This window comes from Alligator sinensis, unplaced genomic scaffold (assembly GCF_000455745.1).
Source record: "Alligator sinensis unplaced genomic scaffold, ASM45574v1 scaffold576_1, whole genome shotgun sequence".
Taxonomy (NCBI): Eukaryota; Metazoa; Chordata; order Crocodylia; family Alligatoridae; genus Alligator; species Alligator sinensis.
Window position 1 is genome coordinate 196,760 of NW_005842819.1, and position 12,873 is coordinate 209,632.

The window sequence follows — 12,873 nt, forward strand, 5'->3', positions numbered from 1 at the left end:
TCCACACCTTCACAAATCCCCCCCACACTCTATACCCACCCCAACCATAAAAAGTACCTGCATATATTTCTAAAGAAGGTTCAAATAGTGTTATATTTAGTTTAATTCCTATAAAAATATAAAAGTAATTACTTTTGCATAATTTTTCATTTTTCTGCGCATTAATTTTGAATGTTTTTGTGCATAATTCCCTGGGGTGTAATTAGGATTTCCATAAGTTTAAGTCTATCACGTGTAGTTTGATATTTAGTAACATGGTTAATGTTGCCAATAATAGGATCAAAATCTTGTTTATAGTAGAAATATCACTGGATATAAATGAATATTAGCAGAAGTATAGAAAGCAATATATATATATATATACACACACACACACACACACACACACACACACACACACACACATTTTATACATGAGAAATAGCGCACACTGCCTAGCACATTTTTCAGTTAATCACCTTCCAAGGAAATGTGCTTTGTAAAATATGATTCAGAGAAAGCTTTATTCACAAACAGGCAGACACTGATGCCCTTACTTAGTGTTACTCTTGTGATCCATGAGTGTTTTTTCATTGTTTTCAGTACGTTTAAAGATATCAGAATATGAATATGAATTTCTAAGCTATGACAACTTAGTAGTTAATCGGTGGATGGTAGCTACAGGATTTTATTTTTTAGAATACCATACAAGACATTTGCTTATGGAGCACTATTTGCAGTAGTCTATTTTCTACTCATACGAAACACTGCCAAAAATGTCTGGTTTTCGAAGGCATTCACTTTCATAATACAATATTGAATTTCTCCTTCAGAATACCCTTATCTGTCTCTGTTCTAGTTTGAAAGCGATAGGTCACAGTGCCAGAGGATTTCAAGGACTCTACCCATCCAATATATGGAATGTTAATGTACTGCCAGCTATCATATAGCCGTCTGCTGCAGCATGATGAAAGCGAAAGCACATACATTATATATAGATACAGATGAAGCTAACTCATTAGGTTTCATTAAGTAAGTCTTGACATTTTTTGTCATTGGAGGAAACATAATAAGAACATGAAGAAAAATACTACCACCGATGCACTCTGTCATGTATCTCACTGCAATCACAATAGTGATACTGCTTCTTATAACCATAAAACAACGGTTCATACATTAAATAGGTGAAAGAATACATACATTTACTTTCAGATCTCTTTCAGTGAACTTAGTTCCTGTGAAGACTGCTACACTGACAGCCCTAGAGAATGCTGTCCTCTATTTATTCACAGAACAGGTGCAGCACAGGAAGTGACAGTGCAAGCATGGCCCTGCCTGCGTGCCTCAGACCTGCTCTGGAGTGCAAGGGGGCAGACTGGCTTTTGTACCCATTCACATGTGGCTTCCCTGCCGAGATGGACAACTGATATCAACTATGGGGGTCAGCAAGACCTGACATGGAATCTCCTGCTCCCTGGAGGACTTTCCCATTTACTTTAAGGCATGGGGTCCAGGTCCCATCCTACTGGTATTTCTAGCAACTGCTATTGCTTCTATCCTAAATAGTCAGGAAGCCAGCAAGTAGGTTCACTGTCCCATCAACTCAGCTATGTTCTGGGGGATGGAAACCAGCATGCCTACATTGCACAGCAACAGTGGGACTGAAAAACCACTGCTGCTGCTTCCCTTCAAGCTCCAATTCACTCAGCTTGGACCCAAGCTAATGTCGTGAGAACAAGGCCCAGAGCTGCTGGATAAATGCAAAGTGCAGGCATACCAGAATAACAGGCAGCAGGCAGCACTGCCCCAGGCCAAGGTGCTTATGAAAGAAGAGATGCCTTAACCCAGAAAGGGCTTCCAGGGTCTGACTGTGCACTGAGTTGCCCCCTGTGCAGCCATTTCAATCTGAGCCAAGTCTGTGGAAACTGCAGAAGAGCAGCATTTTGCACAAGACTTGTGTTCATTTTGCACTGGTCTAAGTGACAAAAGGTGTCCAGGTAGTGGAGAAGCAGTCCTGGTCTCCTCACAGCATTTCAGAGGATTAGCATCAAACAGCTAGTCCTCCACACTACATGGCATCAAAGCTTCCAGGTCTCTTGTGCAGGTGAAAGGAGGGCAGGGTGGAACCTTATTAGGCCACGTCCAGATGAACATGGACATTTAGTTCCTCAGGGACAAGTAGCAGTGACACACCTTGTGCCACTGCTACTTGTCCCCCAGGGAATACCCATGTCACGCACGCTCTGGTGTGCAGCAGGTTACCCCAGGTGGGGTAGGAGAGTCTGGGGCCAGCAACCATGCTGGCCCCAGCAGCCTTACCTGGGATCCTAGGGACTGGGGAAGCTACAGCCATGGTGCTCCTGCTGCTGGGAAATTGGCTGGCAGCTGGAGTATGGCTCTGGCCAGCCAGGCTCTGGTTTTGGGTGGCATGCACTGCCACCACATGCGCTGCCCCACTTTTTTTCTGTGCGGGTTTTTTCAGCCCCGGGGTCTCCTAGGGTCAACTCCCCCTCCCCTCCCCTGCAAGGTAGCAGCATGGGGAATGCCTGACTGTGTAGTGTGTGATGCTACAGCCAGGTCTTTAGCACCACATACCACATGACCATGCTTGTCTGAACGTGGCCTTACAGAATCTGCTTGGAGACTAGTTAACTTGTCTTTAAGGTGCCACCCTGCCCTCCCTTTTGCTTGACTTCACACTACAGGACCAGCTCCATCTTTCTCTGGGTGAAGACAGCCATTGCCTGAGAGGCTTTTGGGCCTGCAAGTTTGACAGTATTGTGTGCACCTGTCCTCAAGGAAGAGATGTTCTTTTAAGCCTCTGATCCCGAAGTTAGATTGCAAGATCTAGCCATTACAGCCAGCAGTGGAGGGCACAGTTTGTTAATGGGGATCTTTTTATAGCTCACACAACATATTTACTATGGTACAGTTATTAAGTGTTTGCTTTAATATCATTAGCACACAGGGTAACAACACATAGTATTATGACAATAGCAGAGCTTTGAACAAGCTTAATTGAGAACATCTATTCTAAAATTCAATCACTCCCAACCAAAAAGCAAAATATGTCGTTACCAGCCACCTCATTATCAGAAACACTATTCAGCACATAAGAAAGCAACAGCAATAAGGGCCCCAACTCACCAAAGTACCATAAAATCACACACTAATGAAACTTGAAAGATTTATGCTAAAACGCCATTTCAAGGAGCAGTTGCTACCTAGCTCCACATTCCAGTCAAATTTCATCCCGGTGGTGCCTTTCCTCAGTACTAAAGCGTGGTCACAAATTTGTTCTTTAGAGTGACAGACGTTCCATTTATTTTGTTATTCACATTTTCTTATTGTGAATGCTCTCCCTGCCAGTATCACCATCCTGTTCCCTCCCCTTAGGAACAGTGTTTGAGGAAAGCACAGCAGATGAGACAGGTTTTTTCAAGGCAGATTCCATGGGGCCTCCGGGTGAGGTGTTTCCTGCCTGAACCCTACATCTACCTCCTGTAGCGCTACCATTCAGGCTATGCAGCAAAGTCTCTTCTGTTGCAGAAAAAAGAAAAAGGAGAGCAGCACAATGCAAGCAGCTTCTCTTCTCTTCTTTGTGGCAAGGGGGAGATGCACAGACAACAAATCTCCTGTGTGTGGGGGGACCTAGCATGATCTGAGCCAAACTTTCTGAAACCTCAAGAAAGCTTTGGGATCAGTCCCAGGGCTTAAGTCAGGGGGTGGCCCATCCCAGTTCATGGCCCCTCCCATGAATGTGCAGATTGAAACCTCCATGAATTCACAGAATGACATAAAATTCTCACAGATACAGACCCACATATACAACTTTGACAACTCTTAGGGGTTTTTTCCCATTGTATTTGGTATCTTTCAAAAGCTTCATGTCCTGGGTCACTCGTGATTAACTGGGAATTTCAGTTTGCTTTTTTCCCCTAAAAGGATATTTCTGGACATCATGATGCTAAGGAAAAAAATCTTGAAAATTGGAATCAAGTTTAGCCTAAGGGTCCACAAAAGAAAGGCAAATGCAATGAAACCAACAAGTTTCTGCCAATCTTGTGAAATACTGAGGACTTCTAAAACCTGGGGCTAGCAATTGTTATAAAAAGATAAAATACAATTTTCTCAAAGTCTTAAGCCTATCATGGCAATGATAATTGTTATACTTTCATTTAATTAAAGGCACATACTTTTAGACAAAGTTAATACCAAATCTTTTAAACCTCTGACTTCTGGGCCTCATGGAAACTTGAGATTCGTAAGAAATTGCTGCGGGCATCTCTATACTGCAGTTGGATGTGCTTCCCAGCAACGTAAATCAGTCTCTACTGAGCTGCAAGCTTTCACACCTACACTATTGGTATTCAAGCTAGTTGTGTTGGTCAGGTATCTACAACTTATACTGGAATGATTTCTGTAAGTGCAATGTAGATATACACATATAGGACCCAAGGTGTACTTTGGGGTTCCTTAACTATCAGAAGCATAAATACCACACTGGAAGTAACAAGATATTCAGAAAGATCTCATTAGTGCCTAATCTGATCAACTGCGTGGTCAACGTCTCCTGTAGATGCAGCTGCTTGGTATTAAAATTGATCAAATTATGAACTAATGAGAAATGTTCACCCAGTTTGTAAATATAGGCCCAGTGGCCTCGGTTAAATCAAAGCACATTCTTTTATTGTTCTCTTACCTTGTTGCTGATGTTGAAAGTGTGGGTGAACAATGGTTCCAATCAAGGCAATTTGGTTGACTACTTCCGTATGTATGGCTGTTTACATTCCTTTCCACCTATTTGGAAAACAAATTGGAAAAAAAAAATATATAAAAATGATGGTAAAAAGCCAGCCAGCTGTTTTATTTCAGAAGATAATTGGCATTATGATGCTGAATGAATAAATAAGTGTAAGAACATGAGTGAGTCAGTGCCTTTTCTTCCCCCCACCCCCACCCCCACCCCCTCCCCTTATGAACAATGTGGCAAAAGCTATAAGTTTTTCTCCCAGGGTTTACAACTTGCATTAGGCTATAATATGAAGGTAACATTTCTTCAGAGCTGAAAACTTGCAGTATATGGAGCCAAGGGGTACATAAAAAAATGCATTTACAAATTCTAAATCAGCCACAGTAAGATAGTGCATGTGTGGGTGCTGAACATGCTAGTTCATCATTAGCGTGTATGCACTTATAACTTGCAGCTTCGGGAGGGTGCCTGCCTCTGAACATTTGAAGCCAAATTCGGCAACAGGAAAGCTATTTAAAGAAGGTTTTTGGGGGGTTTTTTTGTTTTTTTTTTTAGCTTTCAAACCCTCCTGAGCTGTTTTGAAGTAACAGAAATGTAAATGAAGAGAGAAGGCCTTTGCTTTTGACTGCTTTGCTTGGCAGTCTTCCTGTGCTTTAAACATGGCTTCATTTTTTTAATTCTTCTTTTTTTTTCTTTTTTTTTTTGCATTGCATCAGCTGTCTCCCGAGAAGTTATCCACCTATGCTGGAAATTTCCACAAGCAATTCTTTAACTTGCAAACTCAACACATACTCTATGTGTGGTTACTCTCTGAAAAAATATCTTTAAGATGTCACCTTCTTAGTTAACAGATCTGCTCCTTGTGGAGGTAGATCTGCTGACTTTAGGAACAAAAAAATAAGTTTTTACTGCTTTCCAGCTATTTCTCTTGTTTGGGCTACATTAATAGGACAGCTGCAAGAAAGCAAGTTGTATTCTAGTCCTGAGTTGAGTTTACTAAATTCACATTCTGCCCCCGTACCTGAGGAGCCCCGTGTGAATACAATGAGATTGCCTTTAGCCAGGATACCCTGGTAACTTACAGGAGCCTGAGAGCTACAACTAACATGCATACAATAGCACAGATTAAAACAGCCTTCCTTTTTGTTACAGAAACGCTGCCTTCAGAGACAATATGTTCCAAATGTGCTTGGCCACTCAGGTCCCATAGAAGGACTGCCTGGTGAGACCTGCTTGGTAAGACCTTGGAGAAGGATGGCAAAGTCCACGATGCAATTCCCAGTCATTTCCATGGACACTGAAATGCATCAAGATGTGCACTGACATGCTTTGCCATATTGTATGTGCAGTGCGATACACAGCCATGAAGGGGTGGGGTACGGGCATGGTCATCGCTGCTAGCAGGATATACCTGAAGTTCAACAGAAGTGCAAAAGAACGGAATAAGCTTGGAACTTTTTGGTAAAGAGGTATGTACTCATGGGTTTTTTTTCTTTAAAGTTTGCTATTGACCAGGAAAACAAACAGGCAAATGATGTGTTACTACACAGTAATGTCATCAATGATCTGTACAGACATTTGAGCATATAAAATACTATATGTTCTGGCTCCAGACCTATACATTAGATCACATCAGTGATATAACTTGCTAAGAAATAAAATAGGATATAGAGTCACGGTGCCACTTCTGAGGCTTTGAACACAATCTTTATAGGAGAAATCCTAGCAATACTGAAGTCAAGGGCAAAACTCTCTTTGGCTTCAAGAGGAAAGTTAAAAAAAAAAAAGAAGAAGAAGGAAGAAACCTGGCTCCCAATAAGACCCTCCTGCAGTAAAAACTAATGTTTCTACTATGTGGAATGTGTCTTCCCATGGGATGGTAAGGCCCCCTTCCAGTCCCCCTTATTAGCCCTTTTATTCTGTGAAAATAAGGCTAAATGCCTTTGCTGACACCAGCTATACAGGCAATCCTCTACTTACAATGTTTTGAGTTACAACGTTTTGCACTTACAATGTTTATAAATTGACACCCTGTTTCAACTTTATGACGTCAGTTTCGACTTTACAGCGCTTGATTCGATGCAACGCCACGCCAGCAAACAAGTTTGCTGCGTCACTCATCTCCCTGGAGAACATCTGTCCAAACTTCCTTGGACACTTTCTTTAAGAAAGCAGACAAGACTCCAGAAAAACCTGCAGCCAAGATTCCTGGGGAGACTCCAGCCAAGAACCTTTCAAAAAGTCCAACCAAGAGCCCTTCAAAACGTCCAGCAAAGCCACCTCAAAGAAGTCCTTCCAAATCAACGATTGCTATTTACAATATAAATACATTAATGTAGCTATATTACTCATCTATAATTGACTGAGTACAAAGTTCTGGGATATTTTTGGTGAAAATAGGGTATCAGGCCTTGGTTCAGGAACCAATCCCCCATTTATAACATTGCTTCCTAATGGGAAAATCGGTTCCGAGTTACAACGTTTCGACTTAAGATGTGGTTTTCAAGGACCAATTGTGTCATAAGTCTGAGGACTGCCTGTACTGGCAAGAGTTGGCTTTAATTAATGTGCATCATAAATCTAGTTCTTAAATTCCCAGTACAAAAGCATTTACTCTCATTTACACAGATCCCCCTTTACACAGCTTTGGCATTAGTAAATGATGATAATAATAATAAAGCCTGGTAGGTGAAAGATATTATTTATGATAAAAAAGCAAACTGCTGTGGCTTCTCAACAGCTGCAAAGGGAGCGTGCAAGTTGGAGTCTCTAAAGAACTCCACAGTCTGCACTCACTGATTTCAAATGTATCTCTTGACACACCTGCTCTCACACCAGTTCAGTAAGTTGCATGTGGACAGCTCAGGAGAATTTAGAATCTAATCCAACTGGCAAAAGTCTCCATTTCACTTCAGTGAGAGTTGGATTTGATTCTTAACCCACACTTCAGAGAGTTTAATTTTGCTCTCCTTAATTGGGCAAAAAGCCCATTAAATGAAAGCCTGGAGTAAGTAAGGACTGCAAGAGTTGGGCTGTGTGGTCTTACTAAACTTCCTTAATAGCATTTCAAAACAACATCAGAGTTAAAGCATACTACATGCTATAAGGAAATAGCCAGCATTTAATGCTTGTAATAACCACAGACAATGCGTGTATCATCAAGCAGAATTTTACTGCCCAATTAAGGCTCCCAAAGGTACTATCATAATACTAAAAGCAGACACTTTTCATTTGTTTTTATCTCTTGCATTGCTAAAAGAAGATTTAAAAACTTGAGAAATTATCGGTTCTTTGGCAGGAAGATTAAATAAGGGTGGCTGTATCAGTCCTCTAAGAACTGTCCAGTGAACACACACAGCAATGCAAAAATAATCTCTGATAATTTGCTAATATTTGGTCATGTCTACTCAACAGTTTTTGTTCTAATCTACTGCTGTTGTTTGCCAGCTCAAATGCTAAGATTAAACAAACCTCCTAACTCATCAGAACTTTAATACTGCAGGAGGAGCAAGGAAAAGCATGGCTTATAGCTTGAAAATCTTTTTTCAATTTGAACTTTGTATCTCATAAACAGAAGGATTAGTCTTTAGACAGGGCCTGGAAACATGCACACAGAAGCCCTCTGGTAATAACTGTTATTGTCTGTGTCCAAGAAACTGTTTTTCCATTAGGTTACCCCGTGGCAATTCCACCCTTTATTTTCTATATGATAAAACTGCACATCAAGTGCCAATTGCAGACATATCAGGGACTTTGGTATCATAGTAACATCTGATTTTAGAGATGAATTCCCTTGATAGACAAACAAGAGCTGCAACACTGTTTTGTATAATCTCTTCAGCTGTCCATCTCTACATTAAGCATAGCGAGAGAGTGGGAATATACCCTGTTCCTAGCAACATGGAAAACTGGATCATTACAGTGATCAACAGCCCTGCTGCCTATCTTACAAGTACAGCCACCTAAAATCCAGATTCTCCTAACTTAGTTGTAAACCTGCATCCAATTTCTAGTGTAAACTGAACTGTAATGCTCTTATGGAATTTGTCAGACAGGTTTGCAAGACAGCAAGGGACCTACTACATTCTAATTGGGTTCTTTTGCACAATAAACACAGTGTACTCCATTTATTTGTACACCGGATGAGTGAATAACTTAATTCTATGACCAATGACAGCTTTGGTGTACAGTGCTTTGGGTGGCATGTGATCCTTTTAAGGGTGTCATGGAGTGCTACACAATATTAGCACTCTTGGGTGTACAAATACCTACTCATGATTCACAAGATAAACCCAGAAATTTCAAATAGGAATTCATAGTGTCAAATACATTCTGACCTCTTGTGGTCTTTCTGAATTCTCTGCAACAGAAGTGAGCTATTATTTTTTTCATAGTCAAAACATGAGTGAAAACTAAGAGCTGGCATTTTTTAAGGGTGTCTTGAGTCTAACAAGGGGTTCCTGGAGTCTAAAAATGTTAAGAAGCACTGGTGTAGCCTTGCTTATGTTACAACAAGCTCTGGTTATCTGTGTATAATTTAAATGTATGAAGTACTTAAGTGCCTGGTCTAGCTAAGCCCCTCTGTTTACTTTGTAATTTAACTCTACTCTGGTTAACTGCATAGAAAACGTAACCATCTATTTTGTAACTAACCAACTGCACTCCATTTAACTGCCAGAAAGAGCACAGGAGAAACAGCTCTCAAAGGGCTGCTGGTAGAAGCCTCCAGTTTCAAGTTAACTCACAGTCCCCCAGCATCCCATGATGCTTTGCACTTCCCCCACAACACCCTCCCCTTCCTCACAGGATGGGTGTGCTAGCCTTGGCTCAAGCTGTCTACGCCAGTTCAGCAGTCTGCTCCAGCCCAGCAGGGAGGTGTGCTCTAGCGCCCCCTGGGTTCTGGCCTGGGCCACTGCAGGCATGGGGCTGCATTTCTGGAATCAAAAGTGAATGTCTGCTCGCTTGCTTATTGGTTCAATCTACACAGCTTAGACTACCCTGCAAAGATTCAATCAATTCAGCCTTGGGCTTTTTGACTATCTGTACTTAGCCTATGGATGACTATAAGGAGGTCTGGAAATGAGGGGAGATAGTCAAGTTTGGGGACTGCTTAAACTTCAGCAGTGTGTATTTAAGGAACACTGTTCATGCAATTCATCTATGTCTAGACAAGGTGAAGTACACACGTATCTCTACATTTGCTCTCAGAGTTCCAAAACAATTTGGCAGCTTTTGATACTCCAGAGCTTTGTTGTCTTATGAAAATAGTGCCAAACCTAATGGGCCAAAACACTGACCTGTCTCCAAAGTTACAGATGACATGATCAAGTTAATGCATTGTTTTAAATTAGTATCCTGAATAACCTCACAAACTTCTTAACATAGATTATTAACCCAGAATTTAAATTTCAGTATTTATCCTGTTCACATTTCTGCTCAGTGAGGAATATTTATAGCTTTTTATAAAAGTCAACTTCCTCAATTTTTTTTTAAAGAGAAGAGCTATATTAATGGAAATTTTGCTACGGCACATAGGTTGTCTAAGTTTATAAACAGGAGAAAAAATTAACCTCAGAATATCCACTTGCATTATATTGTTCCAAGTGTCCCATGTATAGCATCCTCAATGATCTTTCCTTGTTCAGATAAGGGCATAAAAGGGTTATTTCAGTTTATTAAAATGAAACATGAAGTAAAATCTTTCTGATGGATTCTTTTGGGATATTGTATAAAGTGCCAAATTCCCAAGACATTCTCTCTCTGTCACCCACAGCCCAGCATGCCCTTTTCTATGTGACTAGTATACCATTTTCATGCTAACATAGAAGCTAAAGGTTGCAGGGGGGTTCTTTTGGGGTTTTTTCTTTATTCTACACAAGTGCTAAATTAGTAAGAGCACATCCCCCTAAGTACAGGCCTGTAACCTCAGTGCAAACAGTAGTTAGACATTGCCAGATGGGATTCATGCCCTCACTAACCAGACTTGATGCTTATAGACAATGTGACAGCTGACACTGTGTCCATACACAAGTTGCTCAACCCACTCGTCTAGTATGCAGTTGCCAAGGAAATACAGCCATTTGCACAGGCAGCTGGCAAAAAGATGCAAGTACATCTGGTGATCACTTGAAGTGGGCAGGCTAAACTAATCTATCAAGGTATTAGCAAAGCTCATTTTAGGATACCAGGTAAAGTCCGTGCTGTAAATGATTCAAAACACACCTAGTAAATCCAATTGTAATTACCCAGAGGAGCCCACATGGTGAAGTGCCATTGTTTTCATTCCTTCCTCTGAATGACTACCCTGCTGTGCATCTTTAGCTGATGACACATACGCAGGGAGAAGAAAGAAAAAGAAAGGGGTCACTAGTATTATGCAGAAACCGAGGCAAAGATACTTGTGCCTGCCAATGAAGTAGGCTGCAATGTAGCAGGTGTTTTATAAGCCCCTGACAATCACTTGAGTTGTCAAAATTATCTCACTGGAAACATCATCCCTGCAGGCCGTCCATATGAGTTCAAGCCCACAGCAGAGCAATGGCAGTAGCACTGGACAATCTCAATTGCAAATAAAAGCTAACTTGCCCCAAGACATTGGCAAGCAGCCACAGATGCAGAACACCAGCAGGGAAGTGTGATGCCTGGGAATAATAAAAATCTGTCAGTGGGGAAAATCTGTGAATTCCAAGGATTTAGGATCTTTCTGCAGTTTTTTGCTATCATCTGAAAAATCTAAGCTCTTACCCGTTATAAAATAGAAGCCCTTACTGCTCCCTGGCTTTGCTTTCTGCACCTCAGGAAAGTAAATGTAAAACAGTCCTGTTGTCATCACATTCACCAGGTAGAAATAGGCACAATAACACCAAGGCAGCGGAGGTGCAGGCCCTTAATGCTGAGGCATGATCCCTCTGCACTGATGTCACTGTTCTCTTTGTGTGTTCAGTTAAATCAGTAATTTGTCATGAGCGTGGGCCCTCATCCATACATGGCATGCTGGAGGAGGGATGACTTCAAACTCCGTTTCTAATCCAGGGGGCGTTGCCAAAGCACAGTGTTTGAGTTTTATGCGTGAAGCGTAGAGATATTTTCAGCTCCTGAATCACACTTTGGCTCAACAAGTAACTTCAACTTCTGCTTAACCAAACCATTTTTGTAACAATTCCACATCTTCTGTGATCTCTATTGACTCAAGCAAACGAAAATGAGTTGGAAGTGCCATTAGAGAAAAAAACATAATCAGCAAATAAATAAATTAATAAACAACCCCTTTAAAACTGCTTTTATTTTATTTTTGAGCTTTGTAAAAAGATACTACTTTATTAGCACCAGAATGTGTTTCAGAAATTACATTTGCTTTTCTTATTGTCCTGGAATTCAGGTTCGTACTCTGGAGTTATTCTTTTATTCAGTGCTGTCAAGCAATACTTTTAAAGCCTCAAATGTCCCAGAGAGCACAGGAACCTATCTAGGTCTGCTTAACCTAGGGAGCTTGTAGGGAGGCAGTTAGACGGGCCAAAGCTGCCATGGAGCTGAGGATGGCAACCCAAGTAAAAGACAACAAGAAATTGTTTTTTAGATATATAGGGAGTAAAAGGAAGGCCCAGGGAGGAATAGGACCCCTGCTAAATGGGCAGAAACAATTGGTGACAGACAGAGGGGACAAGGCTGAACTCCTCAACGAGTTCTTTGCCTCAGTGTTCCTAAGTGAGGGGCAAGACAAGGCTCTCACTGGGGTTGTAGAGAGGCAGCAGCAAGGCGCCAGACTACCATGCGTAGACCCTGAGATGGTGCAGAGTCATTTGGAAGAACTGGATGCCTTTAAGTCGGCAGGCCCGGATGAGCTCCATCCGAGGGTGCTGAAGGCACTGGCCGACATCATTGCAGAGCCACTGGCGGGAATAATTTGAAAGCTCATGGCGCACGGGCCAAGTCCCAGAGGACTGGAAAAGGGCCAATGTGGTCCCCATTTTCAAGAAGGGGAGAAAGGAGGACCCGGGCAACTATAGGCCAGTCAGTCTCACCTCCATCCTTGGCAAAGTCTTTGAAAAAATTATCAAGGCTCACATATGCGAGAGCCCGGCAGGACAAATTATGCTGAGGGGAAACCAGCACGGGCTCGTGGCAGGCAGATCATGCCTGAC

At 41.6% G+C, this 12,873-nt stretch overlaps 1 protein-coding gene across 11 annotated transcripts in view; it reads right to left on the reverse strand.

Annotated features, from left to right (window-relative positions):
* Positions 1 to 12,873, reverse strand: part of HIVEP2 (human immunodeficiency virus type I enhancer binding protein 2) — a 189,608-nt gene that overhangs the window by 74,105 nt on the left and 102,630 nt on the right. For 10 of the 11 annotated variants that reach the window (XM_025191462.1, XM_014525522.2, XM_025191466.1 and 7 more), the window contains one exon: positions 4,682 to 4,779. The gene's annotated coding sequence lies outside the window, so the exon portion shown is untranslated. Of the gene's footprint in view, positions 1 to 4,681; positions 4,780 to 11,476; positions 11,706 to 12,873 lie in introns of those variants that run through there. The other variant, XM_025191460.1, reaches the window with a different exon arrangement.